General features: G+C 42.4%; 1 protein-coding gene across 2 annotated transcripts in view; it reads left to right on the top strand.

Moving 5' to 3' along the window:
• spsb1 (splA/ryanodine receptor domain and SOCS box containing 1) overlaps positions 1-23,992 on the top strand; it is an 82,353-nt gene that overhangs the window by 1,772 nt on the left and 56,589 nt on the right. The window lies entirely within an intron of this gene.

Raw genomic sequence — 23,992 nt, 5'->3', positions numbered from 1 at the left:
GTTTTCAGATTTTTGGCTTCTTCATGCATAAGGTTAGTGAATTCATTAATGGGATGGGACATCATTGGTAAGGCCAGTATTTGTTGTCTGTGCCTAATTGTACTTGAATTGGGTGGCACAGTGGTCAGCATTGCTGTCTCTAAGCACCAGGGACACAGGTTCCATTCTGGCCTTGGGTGGCTGTCTGTGTGGAGTCTGCACACTCTCCATGTTTGTATGGATTTCCTCCCACAGTCCAAAGATGTGTGGGTTAGGTTGATTGGCCATGCTAAATTGCTCCTTGCTGTCAGTGGTATGACAGGGTAAATATGTGGGGCTACGGGGATAGGGCCTGAGTGGGATTGTTGTTGGTACAGGCTTGATGGGCCGAATGAATCCCTACTGTGCATGAGGTGGTCAATGAATAGTTTGCTAGCTCATTTCAGAGGTGAGTCTCAAGTAGATCAGACCAGGTGGCAGATTTTCTTTCCTGAAGGGCATTAATGTACCAGATGGATTTTTGCAACAACCATGATAGTTATAACAGCCATCTCCATATTTATTGGTGAAATTTAAATTCCACCAGCTGCTGTGGTGGGATTTGAACCCACGTCCCCAGAGCATTAGGCCCGTGGATTAATAGTCCAATACGCCATTTGTTTTCCCAGTACTATTTTTATGTTGGCATTGCCAAAATACATCTTTTATAACTACACTTAACATGAGCAACTGCAATGTTGCCATTGTCTGCACTTTGTGCTGCTTCTCAGTGTGGATGATTGCGTGGTGTTGGTTCTAGCCGCAAGGTGTTTCCTAGATCGTGTGGTTGCCTCTTGCCCTTTTGCTTCTTTTAGTGATGTTAGATCATTGGGGTCAAATTAATTTGATTTTTGGCTAGCTCTTCTCTCCAGGTGCACATCATTTTCTTTCGATCAATATTGATCGAGTGTACAGTTGGATCTGGACATCCATGTCCTGCAGTAGGAAACATCTGCCCCAGATGGGTTTTCTTTGCAAAGAAAGTCACTCGGCAGCTGCAACAGGTTGTTTGAAATGGACAGGGGACTTGTAATGGTGAGCATCAGAATATTAACACTTCCCCTTCTCAATATGTAGGATCCCTCGCCTCTCAATATGGTACCTTGTTAATTATCTTTGCATCGGGACTGGAGTATATAATCCAGGATCACATTCCACGCAGAAATCACAACTCTGGTTGTTTGCTCCACTTTAGTCCTGGCAGAAAATCCAAATTTTATGCATGAACGCAGATTTGTATTATCCACATCCACCACATCTGGAGGGTTTATCAAAGAACAGACCACACTGATCCAAAAGTCCCATTGCATATCATGCTCACCGTTTTATTAACCAGTTGTGAACCGATTGTATTGCAACATGGTTGACTCTACTACCTTTGATTTGATTTATTATTGTCCCATGTATTAACATTGTTTCTTGCACACTATATGGACAAAACATACCGTTCATAGAGAGGGAAATGAGAGTGCTGCATGTAGTGTTACAGTCATAGCTAGGGTGTAGAGAAAGATCAACTTAATGCAAGATAAGTCCATTCAAAAGTCTGACAGAAGCAGGGAAGAAGCTGTTCTTGAATCAGTTGGTATGTGACCTCAGACTTTTTCACCTTTTTTGCCCAAAGGAAGAAAGTGGAAGAGAATGTTTTGGGTGCGTGGGGTCCTTGATTATGCTCACTGCATTGCCAAGGCAGTGGGACATGTAGACAGTCAATGGTTGGGAGTTGGTTTGCATGATGGATTGGGCTATATACTTGACCTTTTATAGTTCCCTTTGTGGTCTTGGGCAGAGCAGGATCCATACAACCAGCAAGAATGCTTTCTATGATGCATCTGTAAAAATTGGTGAGAGTTGTAGCTGACATGCCAAATTTCCTTTGTCTTCTGAGAAAATAGAGGCATTGGTGGGCTTTCTTAACTAGTTCTCTCAGGGCAACTAGGGATAGGCAATAAATGCTGGACAGTGACACTCATATCCCATGAATGAATTTTAAAAATTGTGTATCTTGTGGCTCTTCAATGTGCAACATATGACTGCATAGTCTTCAGCTATTTACTATCAGTGTGATCTGTCAACATCTGTTGATCATGTCCAAACAGCCCAATATGCTGGTTCAGTTTTACTCTATTAGGATTGAACTAATGGAAATCGCCAGGGAGTTGTATTTTAGGCTAGTGTTGAGCTTGCTACTTACCTGGGTGAATAATTGGGAATACAGAAATGCAATTTGCCAGGCCTGATTAGTAAATAAATGTTGTTGTTATTGGGCAGGTTTGTGCATGTAGTGTGTGAACTAGCACCTTAATGTTTTTTTGTCTCTTTCCTTGAATGATGACACAACTGGGTGAGTTCTTGTGTCATTGAGTGCTTTATTTGGTTACTGGATGATGGTTGTTTGGTAAATATACACCTACCCATGTTGAGTGTAGGCATGTTATTTTCTTAAGCTTGATGTATGCTGATAAAACTGATCCTTTTTATGATCAGTTAAATGTTTTGTGACATAGTGTGCGTGAATGTGATGACAACCAGAGGAATTAATTTTCTTCATGAAACTGGGAACAGCTCCCCTTAATAATATTAGTCATTTGTGTGCACAGGACTTCAGTTTGGTGTTGGTCACTGCTGAAAGGTGGCTTCTTACTTTTTTATGGGATGTGGGTATTGCTGGCTAGACCAGCATTTATTGCCTATTCCCTAATTGCCCTTGAAGGTGGTGTTGACCTGCCTCCTTGAACAGCTGAAATCCCTGAGGTCTAGATACACTCAATGCTGTTAAGGAGGGAGTTCCAGGATTTTGACCCAAAACAGTGCTGCACTGGAGGGTCACTGTACATTTTCGTGATCAAGTAGCAACCATTTTCTGGTTTATTTAAACCAATTTTGGAGATGGGCAAGAGATATCAGGCCAAAAACACTATAGATATCAAACTGAAAACTATCTGGCTAAGTTACTACCAACTGAAAAACAGAATCACCGGAATTCTGCTGCCCCGCCCACTACAGAATCGGTGTGTGTGAGTGGTTAACAATAGAAATGCCTTTTGACCTCTGGGAATTTCTGGTCTCTCACGAGCGAAGTTGTAAAACCCCACCCATTGTCTGTGCCTTGGATACCTATTGACGAAGGAAATGTCAAATAACTTGAAACTTTGGGGGAAACCAAACTGTCTGACTTTAAAAATAAAAGGGAAAATTGGAATTTAAATGGAAACAGATTCAAAAGACCATCTGTGCAGAGGGTTCTGGGTGTCCTTGTGCAGGAGTATCAAAGTGGGTGTGTAGGTGCAGAATGTTACAAGGAAGGCAAATGGGGATCTTAGCATTTATTGCAGAGGGCTTAGAATATAAAAGTAGAGAAGTGTTACAATTGCATAAGAAATCAGTGAAACCAAACTTGGAGTATTGTGTTCCATTTTGGTCACCTTCTTTTGAGGAAGGATGCAGTAGCACTGGGGGGGGTGCGGTTCAGAAGATGTTCACTAAATTGATTCCAGGTTTGAAGGGGCTGTCGTACAGGGAGCAGGTGAGTAGCTTGGGCTCATACTCGCTGGAGTACAGAAGAATGAGGGGAGATTTGAGGTATATAAAATAATCAACAGGATTGATGAAGTAAATGTTAGTCAAATGTTCCCCCTTCTAGAACCGTTTAGGACAAGAGGTCATAGTTGTAGAGTAAGGGGAGGGAGGGAAGGCTCAAGACAGATGAGAAGTTACTTTTCAGTGGGTTGAGAGTCTATGGAACTCAGTACCCTGGAGTGCAGTAGATGCAGAATCAATCAGTGGATTTAAGAAAGAGATAGATACTCATTGGGATGAAAGGCTGTGGGGGAAAAGGCAGGGAAGTGGAGTTTGGATGAGATGGAAATCAGTCGTGATCATATAGAATGGCAGGATGCCTACTCATTCCTAATTCCTATGTTGCTATTGACTTTTTTTATAACTCTAGGTATGTGCAGTATATCCTAGGAGCCACTAGAGTTGTCTAAGCTGCTGTAAGCTTTGATGTTGGTCTCAAATGAGAGTAGACCTGAGTATCTCTTTCTGGTACCTGTTTAGGGACAGTACATATAGGTGACAAGTTTCTTGTGGCTGTGGGTGGTCTGAATCCTTGGGCCTGTGTTTGAGCTGCTGCTTGGACTTGTTTGTTTTTAGAGTAACAAGGTCACCCCTCTAGGTGGTCCTGTGACCACCTTTTTGTAATTGCAGGGCTGTAACTGACATTTGGACTGCTGTTGGGGATGCACATTCCACCATCTGCTCTGTCTAGACATGGGGCTGGGTTCCAAAATGTTATCCATGGTGATATGGAAGAGGCTAACTAACAGAGGAGCAATATTCAAGCACAAAGTCTCAGTCACACATTGTGTTTTGCGAAATACTTTATATCCCTATGGAAGGGTTTGGAAATCTGTACACATGGCTGCTGAGTATTGGGCTGCAGACATAGAATAGTTTGTATGGGTGAGGAAAAATGGTGTCTAATATATACCTTCGTTAATGGACTTGAGTGTGATTGCAAGAAATTTTGTGCTGCTTTTTCTGATAGGTGGCACGTATATCAACAACTTTAATATCGCTGGTTTGTTTTCTCTGAAGGGTGAGGGGTTGAGGTGAAAGAGCAACGAGAATTCTGATCACCTTGCTATCAGCTGGCAGCTTTTGTAATTAATTCACTAGGTGTCAGGTCAATGTGGCACCGTTACAAGGAACTGTACGTTCATTCTGCAAGCCCAAGAGTAACAAGCTTGCAAGGGTCAAAGTTGATATGACCATCGTTAATGCCTGGCCACTGGTTTAAATGTCATATGAACTCTCTTGAATTTACCTTGGGCTTTCTCTGGCCAAAGAGCAAAAAAAATTACAGCACAGGAACAGGCCCTTTGGCCCTCCAAGCCTGTACTGACCATGCAGCCTGACTGAACTTAAAACCCCTTCCCTTCCGGGGATCATACCCCTCTATTCCCAGACCTAATGATTCAGAAGAATACAATTGGTGATTTGAGTCACGGTAGATCACAATACTGGCAAGGGTAGATTGAAGGAATGATGTTAATTATGTTTGGTTTTAGCAATGATTTTCCAAAATGCTAATGCGGAAGGGGAAATGAATTGAGGTTACTAGGGGTATAGTACTGGAAGGGTGCCTGTCCTTTTGTCTTGGCTTCTCTATGTAAAGCTATTAGCCAGTTACTTGGATGTAATTGATTCCACAGGACTCCAACATAATGGCTTATGTTATTATTCATGCAGTTGATGCAAATCTCTACCATTCAAGTATAGCAGTGTTTCTTCTGCTGAAAGGTGTGCTATAATTAATTGTTGTATGCAATCCTTTGAAACTAGATCTTTGGTGCTTTTCACTCTTAATGTTCCTGAATCCATGTTTCCACTGACCTAATTCTCAAAGGTTGAATGAATTTGCTGCTGTTTTTCAATCCTTTTTTTTAATATATACATATTTTGGCTCCTGAAGCTGAGATGGTGACAACTGTATCTGGGCTGGGTTTTTCTGCACTGACAAGGGTTCTGAATGGATTACTCTGACATGTTCCCACCTCTGCTTGAAGAAATGTATGGCAGCCTTCACGACACACGACAGCAGAGTCACTGAGCAGAGGCGGATAGCCAAGTTCCGCACACGTGAGGACAGCCTCAGCTGGGATCTTGGGTTCATCTGGAGACCATACCATCTCTTTAACCTGTACTTAACACTCTCCACTTGCATTGTCTGTACCTTTAAGACTTTTTTTAGCTGTAAAGACTCATTCCAATCATTATTTTGTAAATTGAGTTTGTCAATGTATGCCCTGTTTGTGAATAGAACTCCCACTCAACTGACAGAGGCAGCAAGTGCTCCAAAAGCTAGTGGTGTTTGTTACCAAATAAACCCATTAGACTTTAACCTGGTGGTGTGAGACTTCTTACTGAAGTAATGCATACCTGTGGGTCAATCCAACTGCTCAGTGTACACGGAGGGTTTATTGAAATGGTGTTCCAATGAGTCATAAGGCCATAAGAATTGTACAGCACCCAAGAGATCCTACGGCCCTTCACGCAGGAGGTGTCATTTTGAACCCTGGTGATCCTTGCCTCTGGAATTGCAAGGTTTTAGTTAAAATGGCAGAGTATAGTATCATAGTGTTAGTGTACCAACATACACCACCCCTCCTAAGGATCTCCCAAGGCCTGCCACTGCAAATTGCAGTCCCCGCTGCAAGGAGATTTCAAGGCAATTTGGGGAGCTCCTTGACCCTAGATGTCTGGAAATCAGATGGGGGTTTACCTGGAGGAAGTCTAATGCGTCCTGTGTACAGTTGTGGGTCCAAAGCACACTTTTTGGTCAGTCACTGCAGGTTGAAATTTCAAGCTTGGATGAAACTTTGAACAGCAACAACAGATTTGACGTGTGCGTGTGACCAAGAAGGCTCGGTTTATAGGTTCAAGTCCCAACAGGCTTATTTGTTGTCACGAGCTTTCCGAGCACTGCTCCTTCATCAGGGGAGCGCTCTGAAAGACTAATACCAAATAAACTTGTTGGACTATAACCTGGTGTTGAGACTTCTTACTGTGCCCACCACAGTCCAGTGCTGGTATCTGTATATCGTAGGTTTATAAGGACAGACTGACTAATCAGGGCAAGGTAAAAGTTAAAAGCAAAATACTGTGGATGTTGGAATCTGAAACAAAATGCTGGAAAAATCAGCATGTCTGATAGCATCTATGGAGAGAGGATGAAGGATCATCCAGACTCCATGTTGTGCTCTATTCTGTCTCCTCAGATGCTGTTAGACTTGCTAGGGTTTTCTGTTTTTTTTGTTTCTGGGCAAGCAATTGCAAGCTCCAATTTAGACTTGAGTGGGAAATGGGGAGGGGGGAGGGGTGTCCCCCCCCCCCCCCCACTAGAGACCAGCATTTGTATAACCAAGAGCTCAAGAGGCCAAGTTCAGATTAGATGAAGCAGTTGAGAAATTGGTCTGTACTTTGACACTGATCCAAGTCTGCTGGATGGGTGATATGGGGGTGGGGGGAGGGTGCAAATGACAGTTTCTGATGGACAGAGGTTCTCTGGAGGTTAAGCATGTGGTAATGCTTCACTTGTGTGACAAATGACCTTTGCTGAGATTGCTTCATGTACCTCCATGAGCTTTAGTCTCTCCTTGCAAGGTTTGATGTTTTTTGTCATGTGTCCCTGGTCTTTGGTTATGAATCCATGTTGGCCATGAGTCAGGTACTTGCTTTATATTAAAACTCCTTCTTTCTCTCTGATCATTAACCAACTTGCAGCCTAGACAATCTTATTTGGAGAAGTGATGATACAAGTACAAAGATGTGTGGGTTAAGTGGATTGGCCATGCAAAATTGACCCTAGTGCCCAGGGGATTAGCAGGGTAAGTTTTCAGGGTTATGGGAATAGGGCCTGGGGAGGATTGTGGTTAGTACATGATGGGCCAAATGGCCTCCTTCTATACTGTATGATTCTATGAAACTAATGTTACTGGTGGAACTGAAGACTGAAGGAGGGTGGTGAGAGGGGTATTCTGGGCAAATTATACATAATTGAAACTTGGTCAAAGGTGGTGCTGATGCACAATGTTTTGGCTGGTCCTGATTCATTTTATTGTTTAAAGAGTGATTCATCTTGGCAACTGGGTAGTATATTGTGCTATGTGTGGTGTAATACTTATAGCCTTGTATTGCTGTAAGCAATGCCATGGGAGACCTGCTCCAGCTTGTCTCTTGATGCATCTCTTTGGTGCTGATGCTCTAAAACCGATGTTACATTCAGCATTTTGCTGAATGTATCTTTGATATTCTGGCTAACCCTGTGTGGGCTCCTAGATTATGGTGACAGTTTGGCCAAGTTCTATTTGTCCCACCTTGAAACACTTATGGGATGTGGACATTGCTGCATGTACCAGTATTTATTGCCCATTCCAAACTGCCCTGTAATTCAGAGGGCATTTGAGTCAATCACATTGCTGTGGGTGTGAAGTCGTGTCACATCTCAGCCTGACCAGGTGAGAATGGGAGATTCCTTTCCCTAAAGGACACCAGTGAACCAGACAGGTTTTTCCAATAATTGACAACGGTTTCATTAGATTTTATTCAAATTTTGCCATCCACCTTGGTGAGGTTTGAACCCAGGGCCCCAGATCTTGCTATGCACTGTGGACAACTAGTCCAGTGACAATACCACTGCCTCCCTCTATGACATGAGTGACCTCAGTTTTTGACATCTGAATCTTTGCTTTAAATGAGCAGTTGGAAGATTTTGGGAAGGGGTCAAATTTGTGCACTAAAATTAACACCCACGTGCATGTGGCAGTATGGAGCCAGGCATCGTGAGAAGTTTGCATTTTGGCTGTAAATAGTTGTTTCTTGTATGCACGTTGTCACTTGTGTAACCAGATAGGAAGGATACCAACCTCACGTCAGCTTGGCCGAGATTCAGGGCTTGTCGTAAAGGCAACATGAACCTGTATTTTGGTAATGAGCTGTGACATGGTACATTTTGAAACGGTGGTGGACCACATTTTGTTTCTGCACAGCTTAATTAAACCAGATTTTTAAACCAAATATTTCACAAATGATTTTCTAACTTGAGTTTGTGTTTAAGGAAGGATTTTGCAGCTTCTGTTTTTGGTAACGTACTGAAGGAGCCTGTAAAATGATTTTAGAAGTTGAATTAATCACTTCACAAAATTTCCTTAAGTGCCTCCTAAATACAGCAGTTCTTTCAAGATGACTATTTCACAGAAGCAGAAAACTAGTGAATAGATGTATTAGTGTAATACAATAATATGCAGCACTGTGTAGCTAAAAGCTTCAGATGCACTATTCCCATCCTATTATGAAAACTGGAAAGTCCCACCACCAACATCAAAACCAGAAATTGTCTTGTTTCCCTAAAAAATCTCTGGACAGTGTTCAGGAGCTGCTCAGTGTGGGCAGGACTGTGGGTGCAACTGACTGTCTGATCATTGGCTTCAAAAACAATAGGCTTTTGTTAATTTAGCTGGAATAACCACATCCTCCTAGAAAAGACAGTTTAAAGCTGATAAGCATCTGCTGCCATATAGTTCTCAGCTGGGGCCTCGCTTTTGATTCTTGTTTTTAAGCCTTTTTCAAACTAGTCACAGTTCAGGTAGGGACAACTTGGCTTGAGGCTATAAAGAAAAGCCTCTCCTTGTCTTGGTTTTCCATTGGCAGTTCAAGCGAGGAACAATATTTGATCTTAAATGTAATGACTTGAACAGTCATGCTTGGAAATACTGAGATTCAGAAAATTGTTGATGCCACTCACCATTGTTGCTCTGTTGGGTTTGAACTATTTGACTTTAGAAAAGTTTCATACATTCTGCTTCAGGTATCTGGTTCACTTCAAATTCAATTTGAAGCTGCCCCCCCCCCCCCACAAAGACAAGGGGAGGCCATTGAGTCTGCACTGATCACAATCCCACCCAGGCTCATGCATTTACCCTGGGATAGTCCTGCTGACACTAAGGGTCAGTTTAGCATGGCCAATCCACCTAACCTGCACATCTTTGGAATTTGGGAGGAAACTGGAAGAAGCCCACACAGGGAGGACGTGCAAACTCAGTCAGTTACCCAAGCCAGGAATCAAACCCAGGTCCCTAGTGCTGTGAAGCAGCAGTGCTAACTACTGTGCCATGATTCAATTGTGATTCAATTTGGAATTGTCCCTGAAATTACAGAATAAATCGTTTTTTGAGACAGATGATTCTGCAGTAGTATTTGCATTTGGACACATCACAATTTATTTGAAGGCTTCTTCTCTCCTTTTCCCCTTCCTGTTGCACTGAAGTAACAATTCCAAAAAATATGGTGCTTTTCTCAGCCTTGTTTCTTTTTTCATTTTGGTGAATGGTGACGTTACAATGCTGAATGATTCTGCTTTGTTGGCTTTTTATATGCCAGCAATGGCATATATATTTGCAATGCCCTGTCTATCCAGCTGCCTTTTATAATGGATGGTGCACTTGTTGCAGGAGTCATAGAAGCAGAGGAATATTTCTTCAAAGTTGGCTGGTGCAATTTCCTCAATGACTCTTTTTTTTTTTCCTGACTGCTTTTTAATGTACATGGCATGGAATTTTACCATGCTTGCATCTATTTTTGATGAAGGTGAACTCTAAACAGGTTACAAATTGGTGTTTTTCTTGCAGTATGTAATACAGAATCAACAACCTAGCTGTTTAGTCATGGTTCTAGTGGAGTTGCCTTTTACAAGCTGCGCAGGGAGTTGTGGGAAAGTTTGCATGCCTCTGTGTAGAGAGTGATGGAATTGGAACTGACAGGTTAATTTTTAGAATGGATTTTATTGCTTGGTCATTGCTTTTCAGAACAAAGGCTTTTCACTTTCCTGCATGCCTCATTTAAGCAAGCGACTTCAGATTGTGTAATGGTAGTTAGTTGGTATTGTTTTTCTGCCTGCCTTGCATAAGAGTTCTTGCTCTCCTTGTTATGTCTCTTGCCTGATGATTGTGAAATGGAATTTGCATTATTTTCCTTCAGAATTGGAAATGATCCTTGGAATTGACATTCTTTCCTGCACTTTAATGTTGTGCAATGACTGTCATTTAGTGAATCACCAGAATTGGACCCATTGGCAATAGGTTTTTTTATGCAACCTACTTGCTCAATGAGCGAGCCGTCCAGCAAGGCTTTGTTTTTAATTGCTTTAGTTACGTTAAACCGCTTATCTCCTTGGGCAAGTGTGAATGAACCCAGCTTTATATGTGGGAATTGATTAATCTTGGAAGAATAGATTTCATGATTGGAAATTGGATGACTTGTCAAAACTGAAAACTATTGTAGTGTTGTAAATCAGTGTGGGATGACTTTCCCTTTTAACACGAGCCTTTTTATCTCGGCGTTTTGAAGCAAAAGCTTCCTGGCTCAGCACTTTACAGCCTTCTGAACTCAAACATTGAGTCTAACAATTTTGTCATAACCTATGCCTCTACCTTTGTTTTGTATGTGGCTGCTATCAGATCTAATCTGATTAGAACTATTACTGTTTTTTTTCTATACCATGAAATGTTTTCCATTTTAATCTCCTGCTTTTCAATCAGACCCATTTCTCTTCTTCCTCCTCACCTGTCACTTGCTTGAAACTGATTACATTTCAGTCTTTTCTGTTCTGTTGAAGGATCATCAACCTGAAGCATTGGGGTAAACGTTTGTCTTGCCCACTGTGGGAAAACTCTTAATGGACCAGTGAAAGATCCGTTAACCTTGAGTGGGAAGTTCTGGTCTCCTGGCATGGTGGACCATAAAATCCTGCCTTTTTAACTCTCCCCAAATGCTGCTTAATCTGGAGTGCTTCCAGCATTTCTGCTTTTTGTTTCAGATTTGCAGCAACTGTAGCATTTTGCTTCATAAAAGTTAACGGTGACTCAGGAGTCCTGTGCAATGGTGTCACCATGATATCTGATGTAATAGAGCATGTGTGCAGTGCTTTAATGCTACTTCAGAATATTCTGACCACTTTTCTCCAGAAATGAAAATGAGTAGAATTTTTCGTAATGTTTTCCTGGTGCAAAACTCATTCTCGTAGAATCCCTGCAGTTCAGGAGGACGCCATTTGGCCCATTGGGTCTGCACTGACTCTGACACAGCATCTTGCACAGGCCCTATCCCTGCAGCCCTATGTTATTACCCCACTAATCCTCCTAACCTCCATATCTCTGGACACCAAAGAGCAATTTAGCATGGCCAATCCACTTAACTTGCACATCTTTGGACTGAGATAGTTGAAGGGTGGTGGGGTTCATGTTGACAAGGAGGGATCCCAGATGATGAACAGCTTGTGTACAAGCTAATTTCCTTTAAGACCAAGTCATCAATTTGTTAGCTTGTCATTGGCAATTGACGTGGGGAGGGAAGCACTCTCCATGTTACATTGCTCTTGCAGGAGGAGCATTTTGGGCAGCAGATGGAACAGTCAGATAGCAAAAGGAAGGGTTGGCATGAAACTACCATGGGTCAGATTGAACATAAGAACATAAGAAATAGGAGTAGGAGTAGGCCATCTAGCCCTTCGAGCCTGCCCCACCATTCAATAAGATCATGGCTGATCTGTCGTGGCTCAGTTCCACTTTCCCGCCCTCTCCCCATAACCCTTAATCCCCTCGCTTATCAAAAACCCATCAACCCGCGTCTTAAAAATATTTAGCGAGGCAGCCTCCACCACCTCAACGGGCAGAGAATTCCAGAGATTCACCACCCTTTGAAGAAGTTCCTCCTCCAACTCCGTTCTAAACAGCCCCCCCTTTATCTTGAGGCTGTGCCCCCTAGTCCTACTGCCCTTTCTGAGCAGGAAGAGTCTCTCCACCTCTATCCTATCCATCCCATTCATCATCTTATACGTCTCAATGAGATCTCCCCTCATTCTTCTAAACTCTAACGTGTACAAGCCTAGTTTATTCAGCCTCTCCTCATAGCTCAACCCCCTCAATCTGGTATCAGCCTAGTAAACCTCCTCTGCACTCCCTCCAAGGCCAAAATATCCTTGCGTAAATGCAGTGACCAAAACTGCACACAGTACTCCAGCTGCGGCCTCACCAATGCCCTATACAGCTGCAGCAAGACCTCCCTACTTTTATATTCAATCCCCCTCGCTATGAAGGCCAGCATCCCATTCGCCTTCCTGACCACCTGCTGCACCTGGACTTCAGGACAAACTACAAGTATGTTGTCCAAGTTAAAATCAGGAACTGAACTGGAGTGACCTAGAACAGAGGATGCTGGTAAAAACAACTAAGCAAATGTGGCAGCATCTATTAAGAGAGAAAGAAAGCAGTGTTAATGTTTCCAGTCCATTGACCTGGACACTTTCTTCCTTATGGACACTGCCAAAGCTGAGTTTTTCTAGCATTCCCATCTTGTTTCAGATTCCAGCATCCACAGCATTTTGCTTATTTTATTGGTATGGTCTAGTGCTCTGTTTATTTAATTGATATCAACATTAAACCTGCACAGAAGTTGTCCACATGTAGCATGGGATAAAGCAGCTTAAGCCTTACTCAATCGGTGGTGGCTTGATTTGTTGTTGCAGGAATACACATACCAAGCACACTATCTGGTTCTGATCTTGCAGGGATGTTATTTTGCATCATTGAGCTATGCTGTCACCAACGAATGTGCGGATAAGCCAGTCTTGAGGGAGTGGCTTCCTTGAATTTGAGTTATAGACTCACTATTTCAACTTTGGAGAATCTCCCACACTGGTGACGTGATGTTGTGGGTTGTATCTTGTTACCAAGTGGAGAAAATTCTGTGGGACCCTTCAATCAGCTGATAAGTCTCTGATGTTTTAAATTGGGTTCCCAGCTTCAGTGCAGACGTCTGGTTTTTCCTTTGGGCTCAAGAGATTAGGGTTAGAGATTTTAAACTGAACGATAGAAAGTCTAATGGTCGAGGAGGTGTTTTAAATATTTGGCACAATGTGCTGGTTGAAGTGAGAATGCAGTAAGAAGTCTCAACACCAGGTTAAAGTCCAACAGGTTTACTTGGTAGCAAACACCACTAGCTTTTGGAGCACTGCTCTTTCATTGGGTGACTCACCTGACAGGGGCAAAGCCCCAAAAGCTAGTGGCATTTGCTACCAAATAAACCAGTTGGACTTTGACCTGGTGTTGTGAGACTTTTACTGTTTACCAGTCCAACACTGGCATCTCCACATGAAGTCAGAATGAACAGAGTTGATGAGGAAAGTGAAGACTTTTGAGATCTTGCAATGGTTGACCCTGGATTTATGCTTGTTTTGCTTGGAAGTTACTGTTTTGTGTGTTTGCCTCATCTTTGGCAGGGCCATATACAGGCTGTTTCTTAACCTATTCCCCTTATTTCCAGTTTCTGGCCTGCCTCTGTTTCCTATATTGGAAACTGAGACCATGATGATGACTATTCCAGTCTTGTGAAAACTGCATGTTACGGGTTAATTGAGTGGCTGAGGGGCTATAGGAGAGTGCTGTGAGGGAAGTTTGTTTAGCTGGTATATTAAGAGTATTAGTACTTGGGGTCTGTTCAGATTATGAAGTGTGTATTTATACCTACATGGTGGCACAGTGGTTAGCACTGCTGCCTCAGTGCCTGGGACTTGAGTTCAATTCCAGCCTCTGTCTGTGTGTGGCATTTGCACATCCTCCTCCCCCCATGTCTGTGTGGATTTCCTCCATCGATCAAAAAATGTGCAGGTTAGGTGGATTGGCCATACTAAATGGACTCTTGATTAGTAGAGCAAATATGTGGAGTTACAGGGATAAGAGCTGGGTGGGATTGTTGTCAGTGCAAGCTCGATGGGCCAAGTGGCCTCCTATACTGTATGGATTCTATAATTCTGTATTTGATTGCAGTATAAATATGATAACTCATGATTTTTTTCTGTCCTGGTGAGAGACTTTACAGAATGTTGTAGTGGAGTAGTGTTCCCAACACTTGTCTATTACAAGCTATTTTGAAGCAAAATATTGATTTGACAGTGAGTAACGTGTAGCATTTGTCTTTAGTGTGGTCTTCACTTATTTTCTTTAACCATTGTCTGTGTGTCCTTTTGCCAGCTGGACCCCATGTCAACTGGCATTGCAGACAGGATTTCTTCCAGGGTGTTGGTTTCTCTTCCTGATCTTGCAACCAGAATATGTCGGTCAGACAGTCAGCTGGACAACTCTTCCTTCTGACATTTCCTGTTAGTTACTGGGTCACTCCAGCTGCTGTCTGGTGTTACAGACTTGTGCTGTCGCTCACTGTCTCTCTCTCCCCACCTTTCTTTCTACCCAGCACGACAGGAAGCAACTGACTTCCTAGCTTGCAATTTTACTCCAGATGCAACACTTTCTCAGCAAAAGCTTGGGTGGGGGAAGAATGCAAAGGATCAAATAACACATATTTATTGTGCCTATTAATGCTGAAAAGGCTTCCCAAGATGTAGGCATGAATGCTGAATGCAAAGCGATCACAGAATCCCAACAGAGTGCAGAAGAAAGACGTTGTGGCCCAAGGCAATTCTCAGCACTTACCCTGTTAATCCTATTAGTTTATATATCTTGGGACACTAAAGGACAATTTAGAGTAGTCAATCCATTTAATCTGTACATCTTTAGACTGCAGCAGGAAACCCATGCAGACACAGGGAGAACATGCAGACTCTGCACAGTCAACCAAGGCTGGAATTGAACCTGAGTCCCTGGCGCTGAGGCAGCAGTGTTCACCACTGCTGCTGAGTTGCTGGGGAATGTAAAATGCAGATGGCTGGATTTTGAATTGGTTCAGTTTGAGAGATGGGAGACTGACTGGGGTAACGTTGATGTAGTTTGAGATTGAAGGTGATACAAGCACACAGGTTTCTGTTTGGTTTTGTGGAAGGAAGCTTGTAGTGAATATGGGATTGGAAACTTAAATCAAATTTAATGTTGGTGGTTTGGTTTTGCCAGAGACAGTGGATGTAATGGAATTTTGAGGTCTAGATTACGAAATTTGTGATGGGGGGCGGGGCACGGGACAGCGAAAGATGATGACTTCAGTCTTTCTCATGTTTAAACTAGAGGAACTTGTGGCTCTTGCATGGATGAAGGGCACAGACTGGGAGCAGTGAACTAGATTGGCTATCATAAACATGTAAAAGCTGATGCTGTGCCTGTGAACTGGGTATTATAGGAGGAATATATGGGTTAGGTGAACTTGGGTGGGAAGAGGTTTGTGTGGGGTGGGTGGAAATCACAGTATGAACCTGTTGGTCTGGATTTCCTGTTCTGTGCTCTAAGCATGTACTGGCATCAACATCTGGCAGTCACTGGGGCATTGAACTGAACCAGCCACACACTGTGGCTACAAGAGCAGTTTGGAGATGAGTTTTCTGTGGTGAATGAGTCAGGGGGTGAGTCAAAGTCTTTCCACCATCTGCAAGGAAAAAGTCAAGAGTATGACTGAATACTGTCCCCCTTCTCTGAATGGATGGAACTCCAGCAACATAGCTTTGTGCCAAAGCAGCCTGCTTGATTGACACCCCATTCACCAACTTAAACATTCAATCCCCCCTGCCTGCTGTGTGCCATCTAGAAGATGCACTGCAGCTAGTTGCTAAGACATTCTGGTAGCATTGCCTCCTAACAAGGGCAGCAGGTGTATGGCAGCAGCATCACTTCCCAAGTTACACAATCATGCTGCTTTAAAAATATATCTCTGTTCCTTCATTGTGGCTTGGTCAAAATCCTGGAACTTCCTAAGAACCTTGTACTTAGGACTGCAGCAGCTGAAGAAAGTATGGTGAGCCACAATATTGGGTGATTAGTGATGGACAAGAAATGCTGGCCTTGCCAGCAACACCAATCCCATAAGACCACAGTGAAAAAAGCCCAAACAAGGTGGGAAAGCAACTGAGGTAGCTAAATAAAATGGTATCATCACAACGTTGGTGAAAAATGTCCATGGTCCCCAAACAAATAACATACATTTTCCTTTCGGTTCTCAATAGGGGCAGCAATGGCCTAGTAGTATTATTGCTAGACTATTAGTCTCAGTTAAAGTTCTGGAGACCTGGGTTCAAATCCCAGATCGCGTAATTTGAATTCCAGTTTTTAGGAAAAAAAAAATCTGGAATTAAAAGTCTAAACCATGAAACCATTGTCAATTGTCTGATCAACCCATCTGGTTCTTTTGGGGGAAGGAAATCTGCATTTCTTGCCTGGTCTGGCCTACGTGTGACTTCCAGAACCACAGCAACGTGATTAACTTTCAACTGCCCTCAGTAGGAATGGAGAATAAATGCTGCCCAGCCAGTGATGCCCATGTCCTTGAAGGATTTTTTAAAATGCTTGATGGCAGTTTAAAAAGTAGGGTTTCAGTAGTTGAACCAAGGGTTGTGTGGCAAGACGTGAGAATATTTTCAATAAACCATCTTTCTTTGAGGTTTGTGATGAGGGCTAGTGGTTAGGTACAGACACTGAGCACTACCACCTGTATATCCCAGAATGGCTTAAGTAAGAATTTTTGTGCTGTTGAAATAATTGGGATGAGCAGTAAATGAGCACAGCAGTTAAGTACCAGAGTCAACATGCAACAGGCTACTGATGCAATCGTTGATTGATGTGTGCAGATGGGTTTGTGGGAAGAAGTCATAAGCTATTGCGATCCCTAGTTTTTTTATTTTTGAATTCCTTTTAGTGTTTTAAGTTCTCACTTTCTTGTGTGAGGTGAGATGATTGACTCTCTAATTCCTGTCTAGCAACCCTTCTTTGTCATTTCACTGATTCTTAACTGGACACTTGTGACCTGCTTGTCTGTGTGGTGTATCTTGTGTCAGCTTGGCTGCCAATGCTTGCTGTCCAGTCTCTGGCATGAAGATTTGGAGTGTCTGGTTGTCTGCTTCTGCCTTAGCATCAGGGATCCAGGTTCAATTCCTGGCTTGAGACACTGGAGTTTGCACATTCTCCCCATGTCTGCATGAGTTTCCTCCCACATTCTGAAAGATGTGCTGATTAGTACATTGACCTGAGCAGGTGTCACTGACAGCTAGGGGAATTTAACAGTACTTCATTGCAGTGTTAACGTAAGCCTTCCTTGTGACTAAAGCTTTTCTTCCTCTGCCCCATCAAGGAGATGAAACATTCTATTTTATAAGTTGGGTCAAACTGTACATCCTTGGAGATGTGATCTGAATATTGTGTGGGGGTTAATGCATGACAGGTTTTATTCCTCTGGTGTAATTGTGTACTGTGGGACTGCATTTTACTCGCTCTGAGCAAAGCTCACTAGAATAGCATGCATTAAGCGGGGTTGTTGAGGGTGGTGAGTGATACTAAAGTTCTTGCAAAGTTGTTGCTTTTTATGCCAGAAACTGGACAGCTTTTGTTTCCAATAAATCCTCCATTTAATTTTGAACAAAAACAAATGTTCACTTCAGTTCATTTCAGAAGAATTTTCCAAAGCATTGAGGGTGGCCTCAATCTTTTTTCTATAGTTTATTTTGTGTTTTCTATTTACATTTGGTGTTTCGGAAGTGATAAATAAACAATGACCATGTTTATGTGCAACATCTGTTTTACTTATGGTATGTTTGAAAGGGGCAGAAGTGGCATTGGTGACTGTAACAACAAATTTTGTTCTGATTGCGAGAAGTGAACTGAATATTTTTATTACCTAATCTCCAAGGTGTGAGGTAGTGAGGAGACTTTTATGCTGTGATATTAAGGGATCCCATCCAAGTGTATAGAACAGTTTAAAAGGCAAATGCTGCAAGTCCTAAATATAAATAGAAGATGCTGGGAAAACTCCATGTCTGTGCTGAGAGCAGCCGTTACCTCAGCAGGTCACTGACCTGCTATCAGAATGGAAAATGTTCAGAGCAAAGTTGAGATTTTGCAGCGAAAATGTAAGTCAATAGTTAATGACCAATTAGTAGTTAGTGAGGGAGTAGTACTGGAACAAAATATTTTACTTGTCCCACAATAAAGGCAGGCATAACCAGTCTGACCTGCTGAGTATTTCTTAGCATCTTTGTATTTCAGATGTGCAGTATTTAGCCTCTGTGTTGGTATTTGAGTGACGTGCTGGCTCAATGGTTAGCTGCCTCAGATTCTGGCCTCCGGATAAATACGGGGGATAGGTTTTGGATGGGATTGTTGTTGGTGCAGATTTTGAGCTGAATGGTCTCCTTCTGCACTGTAGGATTCCATGAAGACCAACCCTTGAGAAGCAGGTTCTGCCACAAGTGCAGTATTAAATAGTAATTTGGCAAGGTCACTGATCATTATGGTGATGCATGTGGACTTGTCAATGATGTCACTGGAGTGGTGCTATGAGTGACATGTACAAACATTTAACACTCTAAGGTGCTATGTAAGGATAGCTGTTGAGGGGTATGCATTTTGTTGCCCAGACACACATTTCCATTACCTACCTTGTCACCAATTGCATTAGCTCTTTGAGGAGCGCAAACTTTAGACAAGTTGTCTGGCCTCAATAGGATTGCACTGAAGGATGGGTGATCCATATTGGAACTTATTCTCAATCCATCCAGTATGCTATTTTAATTCTTTTTTACTGGTGTCCCTGACATGTAACTTAAACCTGGAGGCTTGAGATTTATCTTAAATTTTTTTGCCTCCTTTTTTCTGCTCTATTTCCCAAGCTGCTGCCACACCACCCCACCCCAACTCATTTTAAAGGAACTTATGTTCCAGCATGTAGCCCAAAGGTGTTTTGAGGGGAGTGAGTATTTGGAGTGCTTGTATAATCTGAATTCAAACACCATTGGCTTGTTTCTGAAGAGGTTGAAGTTGTTCCAACATCATACCAGCAGTGACTGGGCAGATTCATTTGAAACATAGCACTTAACAGAAAAAATGACCATTTTTCTATGATGGAGTATTAAAAGAACAGGTCTTGGCCTGGTGTTTTTTGTAAATGACCTGTTCTGCATTAATTTTAAAGGTAGCAGGTATTTTTGCCATGGGTTAACAAAGTCAAATTTTAATATTCAGCTCATGTAAGATTCTTGAAGTCCTTTTTTATGCAGAAGATTGTGGAAAAGTGCCAAAGTAATCTTGCCTTCTCGTGATGGAATTCAGACTTGGGTGTGTTCCAGTAATTGTTAGTTTTTGTCATGTATACGTAGGCTTTATTTTAATGTATTTGAATAATAATAGTTTGTCGTGGCACTGCTGAAGTTAACTCCTTTCTCTCTCCACCCTAGCTTTGATTGTAACACTACCTTTTGCACCCCTCCTTCTCTATGAACAGTATGCTTTGTCTGTAAAGCATGCAAGAAGCAATATTGTATACTAATACTTGTGACAATAAATCAAATTTCAGCTCTTTACTGCAGTTGGAACCTTTTTTTTCTTTCCCTGTTCCTGAACTGGAATTTCTGAAGCGTTGAACTGCATCAACGTAGACTGTGGTGTTCAAATGTCTGGACGGGGCTGCTGAGTGAGGTAAGAGAACTGAGTCACTGAGCCGAGGTTGGCACCTTGGAGTGGCTCGAACGTAGACTTGTGTGGAACACCACTCACCACATCCTCAGTCTGACAAGCTTCCTTTCTACCCTGTATCAATGTGACCACATCCTCTGCAATTTTTCTCATGAGCCCTTTTTTCTGTGGTATCTTATCTGATGCTTGGTAAGTGCATTTTAAATCTGTACCACCCCCATGTGTTTTAGTTATCCTGCTTCATTCTTCTGGATGTGTTTTGAGAAAGTACTTGTGCTTGATTCAGAAATTGACTTCAGTGTTTAATAATTCTACCCACCCTCTACTGTGCCCAGTTTTTAACAGCAGGACCCATACTTGCCTAGTTTATTCCTGTCTATATCATCTGTATCTTACCTGGCTTCCATTTGGATCCTCTGAGCTGGTTGGTCCCAGTGACTAGTCTACCCTCATGCATATTAATTACCTGCCTTTGTTCTGCGCCAAGTGTTGCCCAACTGACATTTGTGGGCTAGCCGCACCTACAGAGATGCCACTTTAACCACTGATGGTAAATTAGGTAGAATTTGGATTCCGTCAGTTATACTCAGTTTGTATTTCCTTAAACGACTGCCATCAGTCATTAACCACAGGTAGGGAGAGCTTGCATCCAACTGCATGTAAGCTAGTCCAATATGACTGGGATCAAGTACTCAAATGCAGTAAATCAATGAAGTATTGAATGTTAATGAATGCAATTGGCCACTTCTGGATTTCCAATTAGCCAGAAAGTGAATTAAGAATTGGGAGACCGATTTGTAAGGGAATAGGAGAAATATTACTTTGTCTGAATTTTTAGGGAAGGTGGGTGATTGTGTGCAGTTTATTTAGGTCTACGATGTTGCAGGACAGTATTGTCTGAGCACCTCCTGCAACAATTGTGATTCCTAATGTACCCTGCAAATGTGGCCAATCGCTGCCAGAGCTGTTGCAAATAGGTGATTATTACAAACATAGTTGATGCTTTGCTACTCAGCTTTTTAATTTTTTTTATATTCAGAAATCAGATTTATAAGAAATTGTGATATTATTGATTTTGAATTTGAGACCCAGTCATGGATTGTTGAGTGGGGGGTGCAGGGGGGAAACAGTGCAATATCATTTGTGCTCTTAAAGAAGACTTCAGTTTTTCCTATGTACTGAAACACATAGTGGTTAGCACTGCTGCCTCAGTGCCAGGGGCCCAGGTTCAATTCCTGACTTGGGTCACTGCCTCTACGGAATCTGCACATTCTCCCCCATGTCTGCATGGGTTTCCTCCAGGCGCTTCAGTTTCCTCCAACAGTCTGAAGAAAGACTTGCTGGTTAGGTGCATTGTACAATTAGTGAGTTCCAGGATTTTGACAACCGCCTGCCCCCAAGTCCAGATTGGAGGACAACCTCAAAATGCTGGTGTTCCCAGGTGTCTGCTGCTCTTGTCTTATAAATGGTGTGCTTGTCAATTTGAGTTCCTGCAGTATCTTGTAGATGGCACACACTAAATTCTCCCTCAGTGTACCCAAGCATGCACCAGTATGGCGACAAGGTGATTTTCACAGTAATTTTGTTTGCAGTGTTAATGTAAGCCTACTTACAACACTAATAGTTAGACTGATGCAAGGTATAAAGTAGAATTCATTTTTATCATGAACAGGCAACTAATTTTGCATCAAAAAAGCATTTGGTTGTTTATGCCCAAACTGTATTTGAACCTTTCCGAAGTTGTTACGGAGAGTCCAGTTCCAATGTTGCCTCAGCAATTTGGTGAAATCCAACTGGCAGTCTGGAGAATTGGGCCACTTGTGTCCTGTGAGTGTGGAAACAATTCCTGAAATGTGTTCCCTCTGTCTCATTCTGTTGTCTTCTGGAATGTAAGTTGTACTCTTTATTTGTCACAAGTTCTAATTAACGTGAATGCTACAATGGTTTCCTTGTAAACGATGCCTGCTCACGTGACAGAACAAATTGGAATCAGTGTCGATCTTAAAATACAAGTTAGTAAAATGATGAGACTATTTGTTATGTAATCCTTGTTGCCTGATGACATACAGCTTACTTTGCAGGGCTTTTTGAAAAGCCTTTGTGTTCAAATTGCAAAGATGAGTTAAATGAGTTTTTGTTTGAGAAATGTTGGCTAAAAGTTGACTTGTGCCAGCTATATGCCCTTGTGGCAGCTGTGTGACCTTCAGATCCTTGAGGCATATTTCCAGATCCAATCAGCAAACGTTTTGGAGCAGTGAAATTAGTTGATTTACAATCCCCATGACTGTTAGAATGGAAATGAGGACATTGATATGTAAAGAGGGGAAATCAGGTGGTTGGGGGAGGGGGTGGGTGGTGGTGCATGTGACACATGGAAGACTATCCAGCTTCATAGAATCCCTACAGTGCAGGGGGAGGCCTTTTGGCCCATTAAAACCTGTAGCAATAACAATCACACCCTGGAACCCCGCACTTACCTTGCTAATCCCCCTGACGCTAAAGGTCAATTTAATATGGCCATCAACCTAACCTGCACATATTTGGATTGTGGGAGAAAACCCACGCAAATGCAAAGAACGTGAAAACTCAACTCAACACAAGTTATCCAAGGCTGGAATTGAACCAAGGTCCCTGGTGCTGCAAGGCAGCGGTGCTAACCACAATGCTGCCCACGTCCCTGTAGTTCACACAGGAAATAAAGCCATGCTTCCTGCTCTCCAGGATGTTGAAGCAACACACTTTTATTTGTATGTGACCTTCTTGGCCCTTGCAATTGATTCAAATTGTAAACTTGCCCATATGCACCCAAATGTGATAATCTGGGGTCTTTTTGACTCTCTTGATGCTGTGGAGTGATGTACCCCCTTCCAGTTACATTGGTAACGTCACCAAACTTGTAGTCAAGGCTGAGGCTAATGCTCTGGGGACATGAGTTCAAATCCCACCATAGCAGCTGGTGTAATTTAAGTTCAATTAATAATAAAACAGATCTGAGTTCCAAGCTAGTAATGGTGACTGTAATCAAAAAGAAACTCCATCTGGTTCACTTGTTGCTTTGGAATGAAATCTGCCCTTTTTGTCTACATGTGACTCCAGACCTACTCTTTGCTGTTCCAAAAGGTCCAACAAACCACTCCATTATCAGAAAATTAAGGGTTGGGAAACAAACAGTGGCCTTGCCAGAGACACCCACATCCTATGGAAGAATAAAGTAAAAAGCTTTCTCATGGCTGCCACAGATTCTGCAATCTTCCCACTGGTAAATACATATAACACACAAGTGATTCCAGATACTCTGCAGCAGTGTGGGGGTGGGAATAGGTTATGCTTCCCCAGATTGAAATCCAACCCAACACAAAAATTTTGCCCCCTCCCTGTAGTCGAAGTTGCCCTGAAGTGCGCTCCCTAGGAGAGTAGTTGAACCAACGCATCTGTTACATTAGACCTACATTTACATAATGGATATGCAAAATGCTTTGCTGGGCTGTAGCCAATATTGTAATATATGGCAACCAAGCTGCAGACAGCAAATTCCCATAAATGACCTAGAAGGGTAAATATTGGGCAGGACCCAATAGTGAATTTGCATTGTGTTTTTTTTTAATGGATAGTCTCATGGGGTCTTGAGAGGGCAGGGGCCTTCTTTAATATCCCATCTAGAATCTTCTCAACAGCACAAGGTTTCCTCCACAATGAACAGTCAAGCCAGTAGACTGGGAGTTGAACCCTTGCTGATGGACCAGACCAGGGCAAGAGTGCTACCAATCAGCTGTGGCATTCCAAACTGTCAAGGTGTTGCGCTTTATTCTTGGAGAATTGCATTTGAGTTGTGATCCAATGTCTTGGTGTCACTTGTTCAGAGAGGGTAGGAAAAGAACCCATAAAATTGTGACTGTGCTGCCAGATTTTCAGAGGTTTTATTGAGAAATCCCATTTGATAGGGGAAAAACTGGATGCCCGACTACCAACGGTATCAAGTTATCAAGAGGTTGTGATATTCAGGCTGAGGACAGCTA

Source organism: Carcharhinus amblyrhynchos, chromosome 30 (assembly GCF_965287045.1).
Source record: "Carcharhinus amblyrhynchos chromosome 30, sCarAmb.v2.hapA, whole genome shotgun sequence".
In the NCBI taxonomy this organism is placed as follows: domain Eukaryota; kingdom Metazoa; phylum Chordata; class Chondrichthyes; order Carcharhiniformes; family Carcharhinidae; genus Carcharhinus; species Carcharhinus amblyrhynchos.
This window is presented reverse-complemented; position numbering and strand designations above follow the sequence as displayed.